At 40.8% G+C, this 24,350-nt stretch overlaps 1 protein-coding gene across 5 annotated transcripts in view; it reads right to left on the bottom strand.

The window, feature by feature from the left end:
- The window catches only part of LOC121963023 (microtubule-associated protein 2-like), a 68,609-nt gene that overhangs the window by 43,375 nt on the left and 884 nt on the right, over positions 1–24,350 (bottom strand). For 2 of the 5 annotated variants that reach the window (XM_042513383.1, XM_042513387.1), the window contains exon 1: positions 23,865–24,132. The exons of 1 other annotated variant lie outside the window; for it this stretch is intronic. The gene's annotated coding sequence lies outside the window, so the exon portion shown is untranslated. Of the gene's footprint in view, positions 1–23,864; positions 24,134–24,350 lie in introns of those variants that run through there. 2 more of the 5 variants (XM_042513389.1, XM_042513388.1) reach the window with 2 other exon arrangements.

Here is a 24,350-nt window from a genome sequence, read left to right as displayed (position 1 = left end):
ATGAAAATGATTACAGCCTGTTTTCACTGACAAAGAAAACTGTCATTGATGCTTTAAAACAAAGAACAGCTTTTAATAGTAAAATAACACATCTGCCATGTACATTTTTGAACCACAGCATAAAAGACACAAAGATTATATGCTCACTGATCTAACATAACACTGATTTATATTGGTGCTGATCCTTGTGAGGCTATTGTTGACCCTCCAGACAAGACATGTTAGTATTGTATCAACAGACATCTGAATATCCTTCAAGAAGGAAATAATTAACCCACGAAAGCAAACCAGTATGACCAGACTGATGTCAAGAGACACTCCCCGGCCCGATGGCCAAACCTCACAGAGACCACTGAGGTTGAATCATAAAGGATACATCTTCATACGGTGCCCAAAACCACTTAAAAAATTAGAGGAAGAGAGGGAATAGAGCGAGCCAGCAGCCGTGCTGCTTCCATCCCACATCACATCCTCTCTCAGTCCCATCATTAGCTTGTCTTATTACAGTGGGGGGTTAGAAAGAGCCATCAGGGCAAGACTGTAATCAACCTGTCAGCATCGAAGACCAGATCAGGTTTAAAAAAAAGAAGCAAATGAGACATTTTAAATGGCAGCAGAAAAATAATCCTGCTGTCAAAGTGAAATATGAGATCATTTTCAATTTGCACATTTATTTAGAGGCTTCAGCACTCATGATGAACCAAGCTGCACAGAATGATGTTGGGGGTTTGGGGTAAAAAGAGAAAGAGATTGGTGATAAAAGATAAAGAAGAAGTAGAACAGAGGGAAGGCTGGGTGGCATGAGTGGGAGACAGTGGGAGTCAAAGCTCAGGAAGGCGCAGACGGTCCTGTCAACGCCGGCCGCCTTTAGGAAGGTCTTTCGCCAGGACTAATTACAGAGCGAGGCCTGGACCAGAGCTGCAGAGCCAGCTCGCACCGCCACTAACATCTAATCTCCCCTCGGCCTCTGCTGCCAGAAAGCAGATTCTAGTCCCGCTAACGCCAATCTTCCACTACTGACTGTCAACAAACAGTGGCAGGCTGAACTCGCCGTCACCAGATTACATGTTTTGTTACCCTGCGTATGAGCCGGACATATGGACGCTCAGAGACACACGTACTGAATAGGTGCTAACAGGCCACGCTGCAGTACAAGAGTTCACTGTGCTTTCAGAATATTTAAAGCAAGCAAAATAAGAGAAATATTATTTTCAGATGTATTTCTATTCTAACAGCTACTCAATACTTGATATTGAATTTTAAACACCACTAAATTCAAAGCATTGTTTTTTTTTGTAGTGTTCACTTTCAAGCCTTTTCTTTTATCTGAGCCAAATTAGTGAACACAGGAAAAAGAAGATGCAAATAAAGAAATTTCATATTTTGATTTCACAGAGCTGAATTGAGACAAAATATATTCAGATGCATGTTATTTCAAAGTAAAATATTTCAATGCTATGAATTCAGTGGTGTTTATATGTAATATTAAGCAGGCTTTTCTGTGTTAGTTATGTCTCTTATTTGCTTCCATATCTTAGACCTTCATCTGGTTGACATAATTAAGTTTAGTGCAAGTAAAAGGACAGAATTCTGTCTTCTCTTGTCACTAAAGCTGCAATAAATTTGTTCATGCTGGTGACAGATTTATTCATTTTCTTTAATGAAATGGGTGCATATGGTTATCAAAGGATTTATTCTCATGGGTCACAATAAAATCTGATCTCTAATCCCAAATAAAAGGTAGGTCAATCTCATTGCTGTATTGGAAGTGGGGGTGCGAGTTGATCGCTTGTTGTTTCCTGCTCCTCCAGCAGTGAGACTGAGGTGCAGCCAACTCGCTATGATCAGGATTAGCTGAATGGATCATCATAGGCTTGTGCGTAATCTGCCTGCACCCCTTTATCCAGATTTGGATGGGAGATGTCTTAGCTGGTCAGAAAACCTCTGTATGATGTGTTGCTCGAGACAGACAACTTGTCAAATCAAGACTAAAATAAGGAAGATTTGCGTTTATTTTTTGCTAGTCCTAAATCCATATGATATCACGAACACTGAATCAACCAAACCTATAAGGACGAGGCCTATAAGAAGCCTGCATTTATATGTTTTTCATGCTACACTTTATCCTGTTTGCTCTGCAGTGTGAATAACAAATCAAGCATCATCCGCTTCTTCAATCCAGACTTGCTAGTGTATCATCATATCCCAAAAAGCTGTCTACCGAGCTGTCAGCTCATCGGACCCCTTCTGAAAGCATGACTCAAGCTTTTTTAAAAATGCAGCAGCATTAGCACAAGCTGGGATTCACTGAACTGGCAAATTTATTGCAGGTGCTTGAGTACACAGCGGCGGTGGCTTCTGTGGTTCTGCGTCATTGAACACAAGTGTCATTAACGCTGTAACTGCTGCTCTGTTTTAGGGTGCCACCGTATAACTTGAACTGCTGTGGTTTTATGAGAGAGCAGAGATCACTTGATATAAATGCCGATATTGATTAAGGATTTGGGTCAGTGCTTTGGGACAAAAGGCATCAGAGGCATCAATTAAATTATTATACAACAATTTTGAAAATTATGTATTATTTCTCTGTTTTATATTATTGTAAACTTAATATCTCTGGCTTTTGGACTGTCTTTTGGTAAAAAAAACAAGTGAGTGGGCTCTGGAAAATTGCAATGGGCATCTTTTACGAGACCAAATTCCCCTTGACAACACCCAGCGATTGAGGGCTTGAGGGCGATTGATTTGAATTGAGGAGATATGGGACATTGGCAACCTTGTTTATTTCTGGTGTCATTTTCAGCCATAATTGTAACTTTTAAAGGTATATAGTTAAACACGGTGGTTGGAGCTATTGTTTCTCCTGTGATAAATTTATGTTTTGTGTTGCTTTGATAAAGCATCTTTGATAAAAACAAATCCACCAGCACAGAAGCTAAACAGTATATAATATTTTCTTTGCTGTACTTTACATGGTAAGTATTTGGGGCAGCAGTACACCAGCTTTCCCATGTTCTGTGGGGGTAAAATTACTGCGTCTGGTGGCTCTGAGGGAACAGCTTCAGTTCCCTGTCTGAAGTTGCTATCTGACAGTAAGGTATAGTGGTGAAAGTATTACAAATATATCATACACTTACACTGAAATTCATTTCTTTATGTGGCTAAAAACTTACAGATGAAGACAGCGCAGAGTCATTTAATTTTATGAACGTGTGCAGGTTTTTTATCCAAAAGTAATTGTCAACAAATACTGTGATTGGAGTATAGGCTAAACAGCTGATCAGTAACAGTAATGATGGATTAAATGGGTACTTCAGTTGTCCAACTTGTCAGTGACAAATTATAATAAACATGGCAATAAAAGATGCAGCAGAGGCCAAAGTGTTATATCTTTCAGTCCCTTCAGAATGGATCAAAACGCCAAAAACACATCCTTCATTAGACACTCCTTGTCTAGTAAAGACAGGTTATTCAAAGTCTTAAGCCTAAATTCAAGATAACCGTCATTGAATTTATCAGTAAGACAATCATACGAGCTCTTTTCTGAGACTTGACCAAGCCCCTCCAAAGTCACGCAAGACATTATCAAACATATTTAACAGGATGAGGAGTGTTTTTACAACAAGTAAACTGTACTTTAGAGCAAAATCCATAGCTTAGGCACTTCACCTGGTAATAATACGAAAAATTAAGGTCTACTCAAACAGTTCAAGTGGTTTGCTTCTTGAAATAATAAGAAACTTCTCAAAAATACATGTTTGCATTCATGCTTTTCTCCAGACTACTACAGTATAACTGTAAGCCTCAGAGCCAGTGCCATGTTAATACTTTCACCCAGACATGGACCTAGTAATCACTCACGCTGGCAGACGCGAGTTAATGACTGAGGATCAGATCACCACTACAGCACCAGCAAGCTCAATCTCCTTTCAGCACAAGGCTGATGTCTGTTTTCCACAGCAATTGCTCCTTTTGACTTGAAATGGTAGAAAATACAGCAGCATCTGCTTGTTGTGTTGTTTGCTTGAAACAAACAGTGAATTAGATTTAAGACTGTGGAAAATCTAATTACCCAAATCCGTCCTGATCTGGCTATCTGTTCAAAAGGTTAGCAGCCACTCGTGTGTCTCAGGCTCTGTCAGCAATCACATCATATAATTTCATCTCGAAAGGTTCTTTATGATTGTCAAATAAAGTAATATCCTTCGATACCAAATCAATTTGTTTCAAAAGCTCCCTTGTTCTGGATTTTCTCCAAAGCTTTTAATTAACCCAATAACCAAAAGTTTTCAAAGACGTATGATGCTGTCAGACTCTTTTACTACTGTTGTTGTTTGATCAAAAGCTATTTGAGGACTTGGATGTCACAGGTCAAAGGTGAGTCTGTTCAGAGCGGCTAGACAAGACACAGACGCTGATCCTCTCCATCCCCTCAGAGCCCTCTGCATATAGACACTACAGCGTGACTCACACCAAAGCCTAAGTCAAACACTTTGTTTGAGCTCTGTGCTCCTGAGCAACCAGCTGATCATGTCAGTCTGTTGCTGCTTTAAATTGTTTAGTTCAATACAAAACTAAGTCTCTAAAGATTGCCACAAAATGAAAACAGATGGAGAGAATAACATTGATCATCCTGTTACAATGCAATGCTGTACTGGGAAACCTTGGGTCCTCCCAGCTGGATGCCAATAAGTCATCAGAAAGATGCTTCACTCTTACATATAACAAACTTTACATTTTGGTTGGAATGAAAATTTAGAATGATGATATTTTTTATTTATTTTTATGTTTTCATTAATCAATTTTTTATTTATTCTAAAGACGTAAGAATTTCAGGGTTTTTTTCGATGTTACAATTAAGGCATTTTGCAGACATTTGGTCTTCATACCTCAAGAGTAAATCTTGTTATTCTACATCAAGATGATGCTGACGTGCCAAGTTTGGAAGTTGCTTGTTTTTGGTTACTTTACACAACTTAAAACCAACAAAATATCAACATCATTTGTTGTCAGTATTCTACATCAAATTGACGTCGGCATTAGACAGTGCCGTGACATTACATTTTTGTCACCTGAAGTCACAACCTAAATTAAACCAAATATAAATGTCCAAAGATGTTGGTGGCCTGCCGGGCTGGCAATCATGTGGATGCCCCTTGACACGCACCACCCACACAAACACAGCTGCAGACCAAGTTCTCCACTTTGCGGCAACATCTGATGGCAGTGGCCCCCTCCAGCAGGACATTGCACCACACCACACAACAAAAACTTCTCAGGAATGGCCCCAGGACCATGACAAAGAGTTTGTCAACCTGGCCACCAATTTCCCTTGGTCCAAATCTGAATGAGTATCCATGGGACATCCCATGAAGATGGGGGGGGGGGACAATGGGGAATGCCGTTGCCATGATGAACATGATGAAGGTACTGCTTCTGATGTTTGTCAGGACCTAAGGTTTCCCATCAGAAAACTACATCATAACAAGATGTACAATGTTATTCACTTGACCTGTCAGTGGTTTTAATGTTGCGGCTGATCTGTGTAAGTCGTGTTTATACAGTCGACCACTTAACTTACACTTCAGAAAGGGGCTGAGAAAGCAAGATTTTTTATTTACAGTCACACTAGAATAACACACCGGATGAACTCCATTCATGTTTTGGTGAAAAGAAACAGCTCACTCTGTGATATTGACACAATTACTCGTCAACCCAGCCACTCGTCATTATCCTGAGAGCACAATTGCGTAAAGCCTCGTGAAAAGCACTGCAGCGCATAAAAACCTAAGTGGTTTGTGAAAGTGCAGCTTTCCTTGTTCAAGACCGCCAAGAGCAAATAGCAGGCTGCTCATTTGCCAAGAGCCAGCGTCACACCATCTCAATGACCAGCTTGCAATTCATAACCGAATAACATATGCGGCATTGGGAATGTCCAACACACTTCTCATGCAACAGACGGACCACCACTGGGTAAAGTTTTGACTGTGATGGATGGAAAGTCATCCTTCCTTTCTACCACCCAGCAAGATGGCCTCTGGGGGTGCATGTTGTCTCATCACTCACATTCATATACAAAGTGGAGGCGTACACACACGCACACACACACACACACAGACCCTCCCACGCTAATAGGCTAAAGTTGGCCTGTGTGTGTGTGTGTGTTTGTGTGTGTATGTGTGCTACTCTTGGACTGTCATTCCTCTCTGATATAAGCAGAACACAGGAAATTCCTCAAATGTGAAATATGCCCTTAGAGAGGCCCGTTTAAAACAGAGATTTGAGGAGAAAGAAATAGTCAGGAAGTGGAGAGACTGTGCATGCATGTGTGTGTGTGTGTGTGTATGCGTGTGTGTGTGTGTTTTACAGCAGGAGGCGGAGGCGGGCGGAGGGGACTGATGCGACGACTGTCGGGGAATTTGAAGGGTGAGAACGCAGTCAACTGTTTTTATGGACTTAAATAAATTTGCGCCTGTCTGAGGGCGTGTGTATCGTGGCGTGCATATCAACTCCCTGCCAGGTTGTGTGTGTGTGTGTGTGCTCCGGCTCGCGTGTGCCCGGCTTTACACTAACCACAGGGTGTAGCTGTGGGCTTTGAAGTCGTCCATACACCCTGGGCTGAACTCAAACACAGGCTACTGTACAAGATTCTGTATTACTCCATGGAAAAATCACAACATGGTCTTTACTCACAGGGAACACAGCCCTCTCTATTCCTCTAGTAAAACTTCACTGAGTAGAAAAAGTAGAAACACAGGGGCCCAGTGTTTCAGGCTGCAGCTATCAAGCACTTACATTTCTTTATTAATAGACAAGTCATTTAATGTAGGAGTCAAAGTCAAAGTTAGCTAAAAGACAGATGGAACGATGACCCCCTATTACATATATACCTATTTTATTTGGTCAATGTTTTATTTAAAAGTATATCACTAAGTAGGCTTAAATAATGTTAGACAGTTCTGGTTACAAGTTAAGTTATAAGTCTTTTATCTAGGATTTCTACTGAGCCCCTAGAGTACAGAAATTTAAAAAATATATATTTTAATCCTTTGAGTAAAAGTTAATATATATAATAAGTTATTTTCATCTGTGCCTAGCTTGTATGCACAAGATAGGCTAATATGTGCACACAAGATAATTAATTTGTGCAAACGAGACAATAACAAGAAACTTGTGTGCACAAAATAAAAAATATCATATTTCCAAGGTTGTTTTTTTTTTTTATACATTTATAGCTTTAAACCATCTCACCATCTAACAGTCTACTTTATGTGCCTTCACAAACTACAGTAAAATTGACATGTGTGCCTTTCACCTGTTGGAGTTATCTTTGCCTTGCTTCTTACAGTTTAAAAACCTCTGTCGAAGAACTTTGGCCACGGGTGTTCACTGTCTAATTTAGAAGCCGTCTTGCTCTTTTGTTTGGATTGTATTATCCGTGACTGTACCTGCAGGCTGTCTGAATGCAACAAAGCAAACACATAATTCATCAAGCAGAAGAGAGAGACTCCAAATGTCAGAGATGATGCACTGACGCCCACAGAGTGCAAAGAAACAGCAAGCTAAATTAAAATGAGAATAAAGTGGAGGATCAAAAGCCTTAAAACAGTAATTTCCCTGGGTGTTGAGTGTTTCTCTTATAATATCATTTTTCAGTGGATTACTGAAAGGGCAGGTTACCAGCGAGGGAAGGTAAACGGCTGTAATTTGTAGCAGGGATGTCCCTGTTTTTAAGCCATTTCCTGTTGATGGGAGTTCTGAGCCTTGGCGTCCGCATGCCATCTGCTCTAAATTAGCACCTACACAGGGAGCACTGAGATTTGGGCACCAGTGGTCAGACGCTGGGGTTTAGAGTCATGAAGCTCCAGCAGGACGACAGCTCAAGATTCCCTAAGGTGATTTTAGGTGCTGGAAGAGGAAGTGAGCTCTGTCATTAAGATGACAGTTTTGAAAGGTTTCAAAGGGTTGAATAAATTAAATTATATCTAAGTCCAGATGTCAGACTTTTTCTCCAGAGAGAAGTGTGAGAAGCAGCAGAAAAGTGCTGTTAAGTTGCCGTGGTGTTCAGGCTTGGAGGCGAGAGGACACACGTGTCACTGAGACGGAGTGAAGGGCGGAAGTTTCTGGAAGTCATCAGAGACGGGCGGGGAGGAGGGGGGGCCAGCTGCACGGGACTTTTACTGCAGCGAAGAAGGATGTCACAATTCGCATGCACACACGCCCACACACAACGCAAATGACATAGATACAGTTTGCATTCAAATATAGCAAATGGACACACACATATACAAAATACCACTTGGAGACAAACACATCACGCCAAAAGACGTCAACAAAGACCCACATCCTGGGCTGGGAGGTCACAGACCCCGCATGCAAACACGCAGCCCAATGCTGCCAAGTGTAAACACCAATAAACGACAAACAAACCCAGACAAACACATCCCAGAGTTGGAGTCAACAGCTGTCAAGTCTTATGGGGCAACTCTGTCATTCAGGCAACGCATGGGAAACCGCCCTGTCAGTGAGGCATCCAAAACAAGCAAACCGGCACTTTTTTCCCTCCTCCTCCACCCATCCCCCCAAAAAAGAATGAGTCACAGTAGGAGGCTTGGGAAGAGAGATGATGTTGATTTCTGGCTGCTCTGAATGGGGAATAATTGCGAGCACTACCCTCATGATGAATGAAATGAAAATTAAAAACAAATCTCCAACTGCTCCTAAATGACTATAACAAATTATTTTGCACATTTTATTCCTTGCACTACAAATCGTTCTTTTCTTTCAAGCTAACCACAACTTTTTCACTTTGGGTTTTTATCAACCCCCTTGAATGAGCTCTTTGACTTACGGAGGAGAAATAATGTTAATAGCGGTCACTTCACTTATTTTGACATTTTTTTAGTTTAAGAAATGTCATTTGTACAAACACACGACAGTGAGGAAACAAACATTAACTAAGACAACTACTAATTGTCTGTAGTTAACAAGATAAAACTTGTAAAAAACAACAGTATGGCCTCTTTAAAAAAGACCTACAACAAAGCAGGCGAGGAATTAAAAGCACCAAGCGCAAAGAGACCAGTCCAGTTGGCAGGTGAGCAATAATCTTGTAAACACAACATAACAGTTCAATCAGCTCAAACAGACTGCCTTTTAAACCGCATTTTAATGGCAAACACAATATGCAATCCCTCCGCATCTTTCCACTGTCGACAGGAAGCACCTCAGCAGCGCTTTCACCTTGAGGTACTCTAAGTGCAAGCTATTAGTGTAAGTGATACAGCAATATTGTGGTTAGAGTGAGAGGCGAGCCTGGACGGCATGCAGGGGGAGGCAACAAAATGAGCACGCCCTTAGGGCAGATGAGGGAGGTTGGGTGGGTGGGGAGGTTGCTTTGGAATCTTTCGGCAGTTTCCATTAACAAAAGAGGAAGGAGTGAAGAATGAAGCTGAGTTATTAAGATAAAAGAGCGGAGCAGCATCCCAGGTATAATGCGCTGACATGGGGTTTGATGTGGTGAAGCGGTAATGACTTCATGCACTTGAGGGACTTGAGGGTGAGGTCAGTCTTCATTAACTTACTCGACCTTTATGCTTGGAGCCAGCTACAGCTCAAGAGATGTCTGTTTCTGTGGCCTCTGTAAAGTCATATTAGCCATTATGTTCCATAATAAAAAAACGTGAAAGGGGGTGTGTATTTGTCAGGATCACTCTCTAAAGCTAAATACTTTCCTGCACGCCGGAGACTTCCCTTTGTCTATTTCGTCTTCAATATTTTGCTGCACAGTTGGAGACTGTGTGTGGGCTACACGTTTCTGTGGGGTTTTGGAGGCTGCTGTTATTGCAGCAGCAATAGTACTTTGTTTCCATGACACTGAGATGAGTCACTATGGCTACAGCTCCATCGGGAAACAAAGTTAAATGAAAGAGGGAGACCCAGTGACTGCGATAGAGTTTTATTGGCAGGTCGGTGATGGAGTGGGAAATAAAAAGCTTGAAGTCACAGATAAACACTATTAAAAGCAATTGTTCTTCATCTGAAGAAAGACTAATCTATGCAAGGTAAAAAATGATTGTCAGCACTGTCCTTTTGCAAAACAATTGTGAAAAATCAACAGTCAAAACATTCCTCCACATATTTCACTCCTGCCTTCATTTTTGATGTCTTAAGTCACAAAAAGAGCCATGAGACAATTACAATGAAAGATTGTGCAAAGTTAGTCCCTCATTGCCTGTTTGTAACATGGTGGTTACACAATAGGGGTCGATCAATATTGTTTTTTCAGGGCCGATTCTGATACCAATTATTAGAACTTAATGAAACTGATAACTGATATTTGGAACCGATATGCATTAACAATAAAATCTAAAATATTTCAGTATTCAGAATTTCAATATTTAGAAATTGGAATATAACAAACTCCAACTCAAACCTTTGTTTAAATTCCTTTAGCAAATGTTTAATCAAAACTGAAACTTTCATATATAGCAAGTTCACAGCAACTTTTTTTTATAAAGTCAAGTGAAAAAAGTAAAAAGAATAGCTTCCTGAGGTTTAACAAAGTAAAAGTTTCTCCCATTCTGACACTTTCTTTGCATTTTAATTAATTAATTTTATCAGCAGCCATTAAAAAAAAAAAAAAAACGCTGATACAGATAATAGGCAAAATGCCAAATATTGGCCCAAATAGTCAGCGAAGCCAATAATCTGTTAGCCCCTATTACACATGCTATCAAGTCCAATAATTAAGCTACATGCAGATTTGCTGAGATATCCCGTCAGTTTATATGTAAATTCACCCATTTGTAACTACATAGGGTTAGTTCCTTTATGTATTATGTTTATTCCCTTATTTTTAATTTGGGTTTGTATTTCTTGTTTCACCACATTTTAGTTTTCTGTCTTTAATTGTACCAACAGGAGCCCCTGCAAAGCTAACACCAAATATCCATTGCAGTGATTCCCCTATTTTTATTTTCCGGCAGCTGCTTGCCAAATGTCTGTGGTTAGTTCACTTGTCTGTAATAACATGCAGCAGGACAGTCAAGTGTTTGTTATCTAAAATGTTAAGGTCATTTATACAAATGACCCGAAGATAACACTGAAAGTAGGCTACCAGATTACAAAAAGGCTTTGTGGGCAGAAACAAATAAATGAATGTGCAAATGGGAAACCCAGTTAGTTTGAATTTAGGATGGGGTCTATGCCTTCCCAATCTAGGATTCCGAACTTGGGAAATCCCTAAGTTAGGACAGTTTTGTACTACCTAAATTCCTATCCTAACATACATATAATAGGATTTTTTGGGGGGGAAACGTGTTCTGTAACAACAAAAATCCTCAATGTCATCATAAACTGATATGAGATTTTTGTAATGAGGCCCTTAATGCCTAAACCAGTCAAGTTCTATAAATCCAATGCCAGTATTTGTGTCCTGACCCGACACCTCATATTGGTGAACACAACCTAAGCCAGATAGAGCCTTCATCATAAATAAAAATCACAGATAAGACAGATTCCCAGTTGACAAATCGATGCATCACTAAGTGCCTGCAAATGAGCTGAATAAACCTTACAGACAGGTGTAAAAGGTCAAACAAAGAATTATGTATAAGGATGAGAGGTGAACTCAAAATTTCTCAGTTTTGCCTCATGATGGGCTGAAGTCTGACTTCCTGCTGTGAGTCATTTATTATTCATGCCCTGTGAAAGTGATGACACAGCCAGAGTGACAGAAAGACAAACTGAACCCGAGCGCAGGTAAGTTCATCTGTCAGAAAAGGGACACCAGGCAGTGCTGCTGTCAGTGCATCATCAGCATTCAGGACGCCACCATCACCAGCTCTGCAGCAGACAGAGTGACATCGTCTGCAATGCAACTGACTGAGTGTCACTTTGGTTTTACACATGCAAACACACACACACACACACACACACACACACACACACACACACACAAACACACACTCACAGATGCAGGAATCCACTCACAAAGTAGAGCCACATGCAGACATAGTCACATGTAGACAGAATGATGCAGTGCAGGGGAAACCAGACGGAGCTTTGTGTTTTCATTACTCAGATGTGGATGCAGATTAAAGCGTATTGAATCTGAAGCTCCGACCCCTCTGTGGTTTACATCAACACTGGTTCACATGTCTGTTGACAGGAATGTCGCCTGGCGCAGGAAATAACTGGGCTTGAGAACATACGAGCTACTGCAGATAAAATGCATTCCGTATCTCCTGGTTTGAAACACACGGAGCTGTGCTGAATTAGCAGTGAGAAGATGGGAGATAAAGGCTGCAGGGAGTGGGACTTTATTTTCCTGTTTGCATCAGCTCTCTGTTAAGTTTTCGTCTGATCTACGATGGGAAAAGCAAACAACTGGTATGTGAACTTTTGGGGACATTTGTCACAGCTATTATCAGGGCAGTTGTGTTTTTACTCCAGTTATTTGCTCATTTTTCATTTTTATCTTGGCTCAAGTTGATGATCTGTCTTAATACAATTAGTGCACTGAAGTAAATCTTTCTCAGATATCTATTCTACTACCTCTCCTTGATGTCAACTTTTTTTTAATATAAAATAACAAAATGAGCCTTTATTTATGTTTCCCAACAATGCATTTTTTACATAATCTAATGTATTTTAAAGGGACAGTTCATCTCAAAATCAAAACAACATATTTTTCACATTTTTCCTCTTACCTGTAATGCTATTTATCTAGATAGTTTTGGTGCAAGTTTCTAGATGTTGGAGATATCGGCCATAGAGATGATGCCTTCTCTTCAGTGTAATGGAACTAGATGACACGCGGCTTGTGGTGCTCAAAGAGCCAAAAAATACATTTTTAAAAACTCAATAGCAATGTCTCAAACAATCTAAACTGATAGCACTGCAGGAACAAATAAATTTTATGTATTTTTGATTTTGGGGTGAACTTTCCTTTAAGAGGTCATTCTGCTTAAACAAAATGCTTGTTGGATCCCTAAACAGCTAACTACATCATAAAAACACCGACTTCATCTGTGAGAATAGTTGTTTTACACTGAACTACACATATAATATTCAAGAAATCATCTCATACCAAACACAGGCTACAAGCATGAAGAGGAACTTCCAGCAGCCAGAGACTGCCAAAATATACTTTATTATGTCATCCTGGAGCTTCAAATCCAAGCATGATCCCACACACAACAGTTGACGTGCAACTACTCAGAAAAGCCTGAGAAGCGTTCCCACTCAGAAGAGTGGGAGCTAAACTCCAGCAACTCTGAAGTTTCGTGTAAATCACGTCTGCTTCATTTGATCAGCAGCCTACGACGTGGCAGCGGCGGTGATTAACTCATCTGCCCGGATGCCTCTTTGACCAGGCGATGAGAGGGGTCATGCAGAAAAAAGGGTCTATTATGGCATGGTTCATTGCCACTGGATAAAGGGGGTAACTTCTTTAGCTTCATTCTTCTCTATGGATGACCCCTGTTTGGGGAAAGACAAGCAGTCAGGGGGAAAAAAGAGGCTTGATTAGGGTGTAAAGATGGCAGGCCCTCGGGGCACAAGGAGCTCAGGGATCTTCATCCCTACCCAAAACTACCGTGTACAGAGAGACATGACGTGTAGCCTCCCCGAGGTAGAAAGCAGATGGCAGCGGATTAGCATCTGAATGTGGACATGCAGATCCATGGGGGGTCTCTCTCTCCTCCTGCTTCCCCATGGGGGATAGGTGAGCTGAGGGAAAGAAGGCTCCGGGGAGACAGAATCAATAATTGGCGACCCACGGTGAATGGACAAAAGAGCTAGGAAAAGCTGGTGGCTTTAAACAGCAGTGATTTTTTTCAGGAAAAACGGCTAATTACAGACGTGGAATATGCTCAGTTATTTTTGCTACAGTCTTTCTATATAGATTTCTGGGCATTTTACTCAACATTGAAAAGTAGCATGCAAAATCTAAATGTAAAACAACACAAAAATATGCCTCCATAGACAGGAGGAGATGGCAATCAGGGCACACGCTCCTGCAGACACCACAGCAGCAGAGATAACATCAGGACACATACAATACGGCGTGGTGCAACTTTGAAGTTCATGTCCGTAATGTTTTGAGTCATACTACATACTCCAGAAAAAAAACATGCTGGTATCAACAATGAGCTGCAGCCCAGACTGCTGTCTGAAAAATGTGAGTCAGATTAGACGCAGAGGTAAAACACAGAGGACAGATTTGCTGTTCCTAAGAGACCAAGAAACTGCAGATTTTACTGTATAATCTATAAAACCTATACAGATCACAATAAAAATAAAAGTTTACAAGGTAACTGGGGCTACATGCTGGGATATATATGGTGTGATGTATATATAAATTATAAAGACTGTGCATTAGGGAAACCAGTCTTAAGACTGACTGGTGGGTCACTGCTCATGGCTGATCAAGTTGAAAATCTGTCACTTGCAGTCACCAGCTGATCGATCTGTGAATCTCTAATTGTGGTATTCCAAGCTGTCAAGTTATCATTTTAAAACGTAATTATTACTCTGATTTTACAGTAAAACAATATAGTATATCCTATTTTTTTCTCAAACAGCATATTTATTCCTTTAGATTTATGCTTTTTCTGCATTATAACATGCTTGATAAAAGAACAGCAGTTTTTCCAATAGGTAGCCAGATCTGTATGCATCTAGAGATGGATGTAAATTAGAGCCTGTGAGCACAAGCTCTTCAGTTTATCCCCAGTTTATCACCAGCTATTGTCAGCATTAGAAAGACAACACTTTCCTTCCCCAGAGAAGCCATTCACAAACATCTGTTGATTCTCCAAAATAAAGCCAGTGGCTCCTTTTTCTACCAGGATTTATGCTTTAACGAAGTGACCTGAGGGAGCAAAGTCTCCCACCCCACCTCCGTTATAGACAGCGCCTTGGGAATACATGGCCAGTCGTACATATACATCAACTCTGTTTCAGCCATTCACTGGTTGGTCCCTTGAATGCTGCAGGGAGGGGGGGTGAATTTAGGAGATAATCCACATTTTTAGTGCCTTTTCTAATCCTCTGTGGGGCCAAAGGTCACGTCCCAATCAGGTGGAAATGAAAATTAAGGAAAGTAGGCAAAGGATGTGCGAACGCTGTTTTCTAGGCTCCTGCCTGTATCCTCTTACTACAGAGTGAGGCAGAGCCACACAGAGGGTCTCTACACACGAGTACTCATAAAGGGTCATTCCTTTGAGGGGTTGGTTTCCATGGCAGAGGTTGCCGTGGTGAGGGGGGCCCTTGATAGTCCCAAAGGGGGCAGTAGGCACAGTCAACACTTGGAAACAGTGCAGCGAGTCCAGATAGGAGGATACTTGTGAATGAGAACCCACTGCAGTGTACTATGAGGGTTTACTTCCATGTGTTTTGTGTAATATCATTTATGTTGTATTATTCATTCATTTGGAAACATGGAGGATGGAAATAATTGAGCAGTTCATTGATAATAGATGTTATGTTTTCAGTTTTGTTTGTTTTCTTGTCAGCAGGATTACGGAAAAAATACAGGCTTAATGGTAGGGTGTAGCATTGACCATGAAAGAACCCATTAAAATTTGGAGAGGTTTGGAATCATGGGACAGATACACAATGCATTTTTAACTTTTATTAATACTGCAAGATAGGTCATTTGGCCTTGGTGGAGGTATGCACTCTCCAAGGACCCTTCTGGTCACTTTCCCCAAGGAGGGTATGTTTTTTTGTTTGTCAGCAGGAATACAGAAAAAACTGCTTGCCTGATTTTCATGAAACTTTATGAAAGGGTGAGGCATGGCCCAAAGAAGAACCCATTAAAATGTGAAGCAGATCTGAATCACAAGGCAAACACAAAAATAACCTTAATTAACACTGCGAGATAGGGCAGCATTGGCAAAGGCCTGTGCTCTTTGAGTTGGTATTTTAGTTACTTAGACTAAGACTTTAACTTGTGACTTCACTTGGACTTGAGCCTTTTAACTTGAAAATACTCCATATCTTCACCCAAGCCCAAAGACTAAAAAGTAAGTTATTTAAAAAGGGTTCTATGAATCAATCAATTTCCTAAATCAATTATCGTTAACGCAGTTCATACCCAGCAAGTCGAACCTTCAGTGCTCAGATTCACGTTACGTTACTTAATGCCAGTTGAAAAATGATACCAAAGATAAGTCAGCTTGCGTACAAAAAGAAAGCGGCGGTCAACAGAAAATGATTCACAGCATGCAAAACATGCAGGTCGAACATTTAAGACAAAGACCCAACAACTTCCAACTTTCACCATTACTCAGTTTTCAAAGTGGCATTACATATGGTGAAGTGCACAATATGACTACACAACTCTGCCAAGCCAAACCTGGTACACCGAGTTTAGTGATGGATTTGCTCTAAATTACATCCTTCATCTGTCTTCATCCTCCTCTGTCTGTTACATATCTCAGAGAGGATGTTGGAGTTACTGGTAAGTCCCTCTTCAGACACATTCAGTGGCGGTCACAGTAAAAACCCTTCCTGGAAGCCGGCCAGGAGGTCCGCTCCACACACTCAGCTGCTGTGTTCCTGCAGTCCGCTTAAAAACAGACTTATAGGAACGTGATGTACCATCAATGCATTCATGCCGTCCATCTGTTTCTACGTTTCACACTGGCATTACAAAGCTGCTGTGTGTGAACTTCCTACGAATCGGGGGGGTTTCCATTCAACTGAAATACAGCTCTGACAAGCAGATGCCCGCAGAGACAGAGACGGACACACTGACACAGTGAAAGAGATGTTCTGGTTTCATTTAGGGAATCCTTGGAGACTTATTTCCAAGGCATTAAATTCCTCATGGATCAGCTGAAAAGCACTCACACTGAGATGTAATTGAGGTAAAATGTTCATAAAAGAGCATAAAGAAACCTGAGACAGAGTCTCTAACAATACATGGACTTCAACAATGAGGCTCATTGATTCCTCTAGTACACTTCACTCAATGTTTCAGCCCTCAGCTGCTGCCAGTCTGCTGTTTGCAAAAGGATGGGGAGAACACAATCTAGCTGTTTAGCTCGAACATCTGGAAACCATAAAGGCTCAGCGCTACATAGCTTAGCCGCTACGCTAGGCTAACTGGAGGGTCCCTGGCCTATTCAGGAAGACGCTAAGGCTCATTAGTGGTTTCTTCCCATCGTTGGACCGGGTCAGGGTCCGAAAAACCAGAACAGCCTCCAATGTAACTGCTGTATTTGAGTGCATCATTTAGGCTGCTATTAAGTCTTAAAATAGTTTTTCGATGGACAAGAGAAAAAAAAGACTTTTCCTTCATGCATCCTCAAGAACTTAAGCTCCATGAAAATAAAATTAACCCTTTGAAACCTGAGCGAATTGGCTTGTTTTCTTTTAAAAACATGACAGGAAGGTCAGCAAAAGGAGAAATGACCCCAAAGTTAGAAAGAAATTAGTAAAAATGTACAAGAAAATTACCTGACAATAAAAAAAAGACAAAAAAAGAAGGAAATGACCTGAAAGAAATGCTTAAAAGTCTAATAATTCTATAACATCATTTTAAAAGTGTAATTTTGATCATTCTAAGTCTATCTTTTTGCTTTTTTCCACTGGACATTTTTCCTAGCTTTTTAATAATAAACATTTTCTAAATCTACTAATTTCTTGCAATTTGTGTTGCTCATTGCCTTTTTTCCATTTTTTTTAAAAAAAAGTGAACCAGTATAAAAGCCATTTTTTTCTCTTGGGAAGAGCATCTGTCAATAAAACGCATTTTATTGATATTTTCTTTACACTTTTAACTGCAAAGCCAGTAAAAATGCAGCCAAGCTCTGGTGCTTTGCAGACATTAAAACAGATGCAGGCCCCAGATGGCTGCATATAGAAACAGACCCAGCCATAATATTATCCAGAATATGTCAACAGCCCAGTTGCCTGCATTCTCGTGTGTCAATTAAGGGTGTGAAACCACAAACAGCAATTTAAAGCTGGGCTATATGTCATAACCCCGCTAAGACAGCGATGCATAAACTTCCTGTAATAGCTCCGTGTGAACATCCAGCACATTTTTTTCTTGGAATGTGCTTTTGGGCACTTGTCCACACAAACTGCTCTAAATAAAGAAAGCTTTCAAAAGGAGGGAAATAAGTTCGAGGCACATGGATCAGCACGGCATGGATTTGCTGTACTCAAGCCAAGTCAACCTGTACAAACTGTGGTGGGCGGTGTTCTTTGTCTCTCAGATACGAACTTCTTTCCTACTCACTCCTGGTCTTCCGCAGCTTCTTATGTACAAACCAGCCATTATCGCCCTGGCCTCACAGATTAGCTAACATGGTTACGACACAACATCCAGAGCAGGAGAGAATATTATGGATGCCAATATCTGAGGGAGCTGGCGACTGAGTGTAAGAATGCCCTGAATGAGTGTCCTCTCTGTCGAGGGGCAGCGTCCGTGAGGAATGAAATATGACACTTGCTGTCAGGGCTCGTTTGGGAGACTGGGTGCTAGTCAGCCGGAGATGAAGATGGTACAAACAGGCTGGGTGGATAGTTATAGAGACTGTCCTGTGCTGAGGAGGTCATAGGATGGATCTTAGCACCAGATAAGCAGTGTACATCAAACTCAATAAACTCTGCACCTGCATCCTTGACAGTGAACTTCAAGGGCTTTTGTTTTAACGGCTACATCTGGGCTGCAGATTGTATGTGCTGCTTGAATGTGGTGCACTGACATAACTGCAGTGCTTTTTCTAAGATTTTTGTTATTTTAAGCCAATATCAAGTGGGCAACCTTCAGAGTTGAAAAATCAACGAGGAAGTGCCAAAAAGTACAGTTCCTCGAATGGCTACTTGAGGCTGGCTCCAAAAGTGTGCCAATCTCCAAAGACACCCAAAACAAAATGCTCAACTCTACAGCAAACATCTTTACATCCTGGTACAAAAAACAGTCACTCAGTCGGTTTTGTGTGACAGGTGAATGCTATTCATCGATAAGTAACTACCACAGCAACAATATTTGAGAGGTAATGTCACAGAAAATAGGCTAAGCCTTAGTCTAGTTGTTGCCACGTCAGTACGTTTTAGCTTCTGAAAGGTAGTTCTGCTGTAACGCTGAAAACACATCAAGGGGTGGCCAATGCAATGTCTATGGAAAGCTTTGGCGTGCACTCTGATTCTGCAACAAGCTGCAGCCAAACTAACAGTCAAGAATAGTTTAACTTTTTTCGAGGCAGATGATGGCTGGAGAATGACTGCAGCAAATCAATAAACATTGACTCCTATTGCATGTTGACCAGTGTTACACAGAATTTCTTCCAGCCTTAAACACATGAACGAACCTCTCGGCCACAGAAAGATGTAATTATTGTGCTGAGTCACACGCCGCCACTGCTTTGTGTATTTTCGGCGCAACGTTTTAATCGCCATTAACGCTTGATTGTGCTAAAAGACCCTTTATGGAGACCGTTCAGATTTTCCAGTTCCAGCTGAAACAATTAATCAATTGGTTGTTAACTATTAAATTAATTGCCAAATAATCTGATAAGCATTTAATCAGTTCCAAGACATTTGAGTGTCATCTTTGGCTTGGGAAACAACTAAACAGTATTTTTTTTTTTTTTTTTTACCAAATTCTAAGATTTTATCGACTAAACAGCTAATCTATTCATTGAGAAAATGATCTATGTATTATCTCACAATGACTATAATCATTTATTACAGCCCTTATGGCTATATCCATTATTTTTATACAGTCTAAAGCCACTACCCAACAGCTTTCTCTGGTGGCAAGTAAATGTCCATTCATCTCGAGCAAGACACTGACACCTGGCTCATTCAATACGTAATCAACCCGAGTTATTGACGGAAAACAGATGATGTTGGTGTACATATGATGCCAGCAGACCACCTCACACTGTCAGATTTTTCATTTACTCCCCATCAACAAAATTATTCCTCTACAAAGACCTCCATTGTGCCAGAAAGAAGTGTGTGTGTGTGAGGGTGTGTGTGTGTGTGTGTGTGTGTGTGTGTGTGTGTGTGCGAGTCTGCTCCATATGCAGGTCAGTGGGCCGTTTGGTTCCTGTGACGTATGTGAATGAGATTAGGTCCCTCTCACAGTCAAAGACTTAATCACGTTCTGAAGCACAGCTCTGCCGGCTCCCATTAGACACCTGTAGAGCAAAAGGCCTCAGACAGCAGGAGCAGCAGGGGACAAAGACACATCCTGAGTCCTAAAACACCTGTGACCATGGCTCTAGACCACGCCATGTTCACCTACTTCCCAGAGCGCACGCAAACACGCACAAAAGAGATCTGTATCACCACTTACACACCCCCCAAAACTCATCATGGCACATAAAAACCAAACACACTCCCTCACAAACAAGCAAAAACTGAGTCAGACCATCAGTCCACAAACAAATCCAGAAACTGATCTTCACTTCAAACATTTATTCCAATACAATTCCTTCCCAGGAGGAAGGAAGCGCCAGCCAATACGGCGTGTCTTAATTTCAGTGTAGCGTGGAGTGGTTCTGTGGTTTCAGGATTTTGACGGCACACCTAACCAGAATTGACGTTGGGAAATATACTTAACGTTCCCGCGTGGTGCACAGAGGTGGATAGGGTTTCCTAGTGGTTGGAAAAGCACAAAGTGGCTAAATGTATGGCTCTTACACACACATAAACACAGAAGGAGTCAGCTAGAATTAAATAAATAAGCTGTATTTTCATTGCTTATGTGTGTAAACACAAACCCAACCTGTTGTTCCATGATTAAGGTCATTTCAATTACTCCATCAGTGATTAGACGCGGCCCAATCTGGCCTGATAGAGGGTTTGTCCTTACAGGAGAAGTCGGCAAAACCTGACACACATAACGACTGTAATGCACTTTGTCAACCTCTGTTTGGCTCTGATCTGAGAACTACATAGTCTATGTTTCAGTGGCAAAGGAATTCCTGTTTCAGTTCATGCCAGTTATACTAATGTGTGGTCAGATGTATAACTTTCTGCCCATTATTTGCATTGTATGAGAGGCTAATTAGCACCCACCAGCCTCTGAGGTTTGCCTTAAAGGGATATTTCAGTTTTTTTGAGGTGGGGTTGTATGATGTACTTATCCATAGTCAGTGTAGGGCTGGGCAATATAAAGATATTATATCATACTGCGATATGAGACTACATATCGTCTTAGATATTGGATATTGATATAGAATAAATGGTGTTTTTTCCTGATTTTAAAGGTTGCATTACTATTAAGTGATGTACCTTTCTCAACTTATCAGACAGTTTTACTTGTTTTAATACTTGCCTTTAACCACTTCGTCATTATATCTACATTACTAATGATTATCTGTTGAAAAATGGAGCGGTGTTAATATTTTTTCAAAGTACAAATAGTCATTCCTTAAAAAAAAAAAAAATATATATATATATATATATATATATATATATATATATATATATAATAAAAAAAATTTTTTTTTTATGTCAGATATGTCTTCCAGATCCCGCATTAATGGAGTGCTTTTGAGGGGAGGTTAACAAAATATTGAGAAATATATCATGTATCGAGATCCATCCATCCATTTTCATCCGCTTATCCGAGGCGGATCGCAGGGGAAACAGGCTAAGCAGAGCACTCCAGTATCAAGATGTAGCCTAAAAATATTGCAATATCATTTTCAGCCACTGTCGCCCAGGCCTAAATCAATGTATTACCTATTGTGGATGTCAGTCAGCACAGTTCCAGTTTGGAGAAGCAGGCAGGAGTGCTGACACAGAAGCTAAGTAAAGTAATGCTGTGGATGGGGGCCAGCAGCAAAATGTGCTTTAGCAAACAAAAAAAAAAGTCTGTACCACCTTAAGTGCATGTTCTTGTCGAAGCCACCAGTCTCCATTGACAAAAACAGTAATTTTACCTTAATGAACTGGGAATTGCTGGTCGACAGCTGCTTCGACCAGTTAGATTTTTGCATTCTCATGTGACCTTGACTTATCCAAAATAACTCTTTTTAAATTTAAAAAAGTCACATAATAACACTAACTAACTAACTAACTAACTAACAGGCAGCAGTAGATCAGCAGCTCCTGTGTTCAGCAATACTAAATCACCGTTTTTCCTCTGTGGAGTCTGGCTTTAAAGAGAGCAATGTATTGGCTCCTATTTCCCATTGTAAATCTCTATCTGACAGCAAGGCAAAGCAGAGAAAATATTCTTAATATAGTGTACATTTAAACTGAAATTTATTTTTTAGGTGATTAAACATGTTTTGCTGCTGCCCCTGTCTGCAGCAGTACATTGCTAAGTTTATGTGTTAGCCTGCTTCTCCAAACTGGGAGCTTGCAAACACCTACTGTATGTACACTGACTATAGAGAAGCAGTTTATACAACCCCACTTTAAAAGATTGGAACTATCCCTTTAAATCAATAAAAGACATAATGACGCTAAGGGAATGCTTATATATCTAATTACAAACTCTTACAGGAAAAGGAAAGACAACATTATTTATTGGCACAAAAGACAAAAGTTTTTCACTCATGTGAGGTAAAATAAATTCCTGCACACTCATTGTACATTATTGTCAAATAAAGTCGAATCAAACATCAAAAGGAATGTATTACACTTAACATAAAACCACTTACTAAACCTCAAAGCAAGAAGGAAGCTGACTGAACACACCTGTTCTCAAGAGAAATATGCCAACACTGCAACACTTAAATCTCGCTTGAGTCAAAACCGACCATATGATTGTGCTAAAAATCCATCATCAGCATGTGAAGATGTTGTTTTTATATATCTCACATACCCAGGGGTCTTATGAGACAGCAATAGGAATGTGCCGACACAAAAACCCGGAGTGCAGTTTCGTGCAAGTGTTAATTTCTTGTCATAAAAGGAATGTTTTCACATCAAGACATGGGAAATCTACAGTTCCTGGTTTCTGCTGGGCATGTGAAAGCTGAGGCAACACTAAAAATGAGGCATGTTTGACACAGATCCATGCTTAATGGAAGTTCTAGATCATTATCAATGGCTGAATAAATATGTTAAAAAAGACATTACAACCCATCAGGCCAGGACCTCCATTATGGTATGCAGACATGAGGAATATGGGGTTGGTTTGTAGGTGGAAACACAATTTCTGCAGTTAATTCAACATTTAAGATATAAAAATGTTTAAATATACGTCAGCCACCTTTTGCTGATGCAGGCTGGTAATGACTGCAAGGGCAACTCGATGCAAGATGCCAACTCCAAGCAGGGCTACTCCCATATCCACAAGCCATGGCCATGGGCAAGACATGAGCCAATTTATTTATGCGCAAAGATGACTGCAGTTAAAACAATCTGCACCTCTATATGTGAAATCCTTTTCCTTTCCTCGCAGTTTAGTCTGCTCTCATGTGCTGCAGTGAATAGCTGGGGGGCAGCGCCGGTTTCAGCACCATACAGGCGTGGACCAGAACAAAAGGCGCAGGTTGCTGCGGCGGACAGCGGCGCACCAGGACGCAGCGCGAATGAAGCGCAACCAAACGTAATTTAACACATTTCTAAACGTGCCCACACTCAGAATTTCACCCCTAAATGTCCAAATGTCCACTTGAGTTACAAACTCCTTGTAGAAATTCTACTACATTATTTCATATCTCTAAATACACGCATAACTGTACATGACACCAAGACGCGCTCACACATACAGCTGAGGATTCGTGGACAGCAATATTAATATACCATGTCTTTTGTAAAAAGAACTTTAACAGCTTTCTGTGTTCAATTCAAATGCAAGGAACTCTACATTTATGCTTTTTTCTATTCATTTTAAAGCCAGCAAATGATAAACAAAGAGCTTGAGCTCTTACCTGGAGGTTTAGGCTGCTGAGCGGCACTAATACCCTGGTGTGTGTGTGAAGACAGGGAGCTGTAGTGACAATGAGAGTGGTATGGGGCCCTCTGATCCCTCCCATCGCAAATTAAGCTGCCGTAAGTGCAGCAGTAGAGGCGCAACAGGATTATGTGGCTGCATGACAGGGCAGTCCCCCCTGTGTGAAATTTGTACAACATTTTTGGAGTGCAAATGTAAAAAATGCATGTACACATTTTGTCACAGATGTACTCTGACATGAAGCCAGACAGCAGCTGCAAGGAGTCATTGCATCTGCATTGTGGGCTGCAGAAAAGGGGAAGCACCGTGTCCGCAGTGAAAATGAGTGCAGAGCTGAAAGCACCGGGGTGTGGCTGTTGCTGAGGAAATATGGAAAAGAGGGGGGGAGAGGCAGAGAGGGGGAGAGGGGAAGGGGATAATTTTTTGTGATGCCAAGGGGAAAGTGGGAAGGAGGGGCAGGGGA

The sequence above is a fragment of the Plectropomus leopardus genome, chromosome 24 (assembly GCF_008729295.1).
Source record: "Plectropomus leopardus isolate mb chromosome 24, YSFRI_Pleo_2.0, whole genome shotgun sequence".
Classification (NCBI taxonomy): domain Eukaryota; kingdom Metazoa; phylum Chordata; class Actinopteri; order Perciformes; family Serranidae; genus Plectropomus; species Plectropomus leopardus.
Note: the sequence above shows the minus strand (reverse complement) of the source record. Positions and strands in the feature narration are given on the sequence as shown.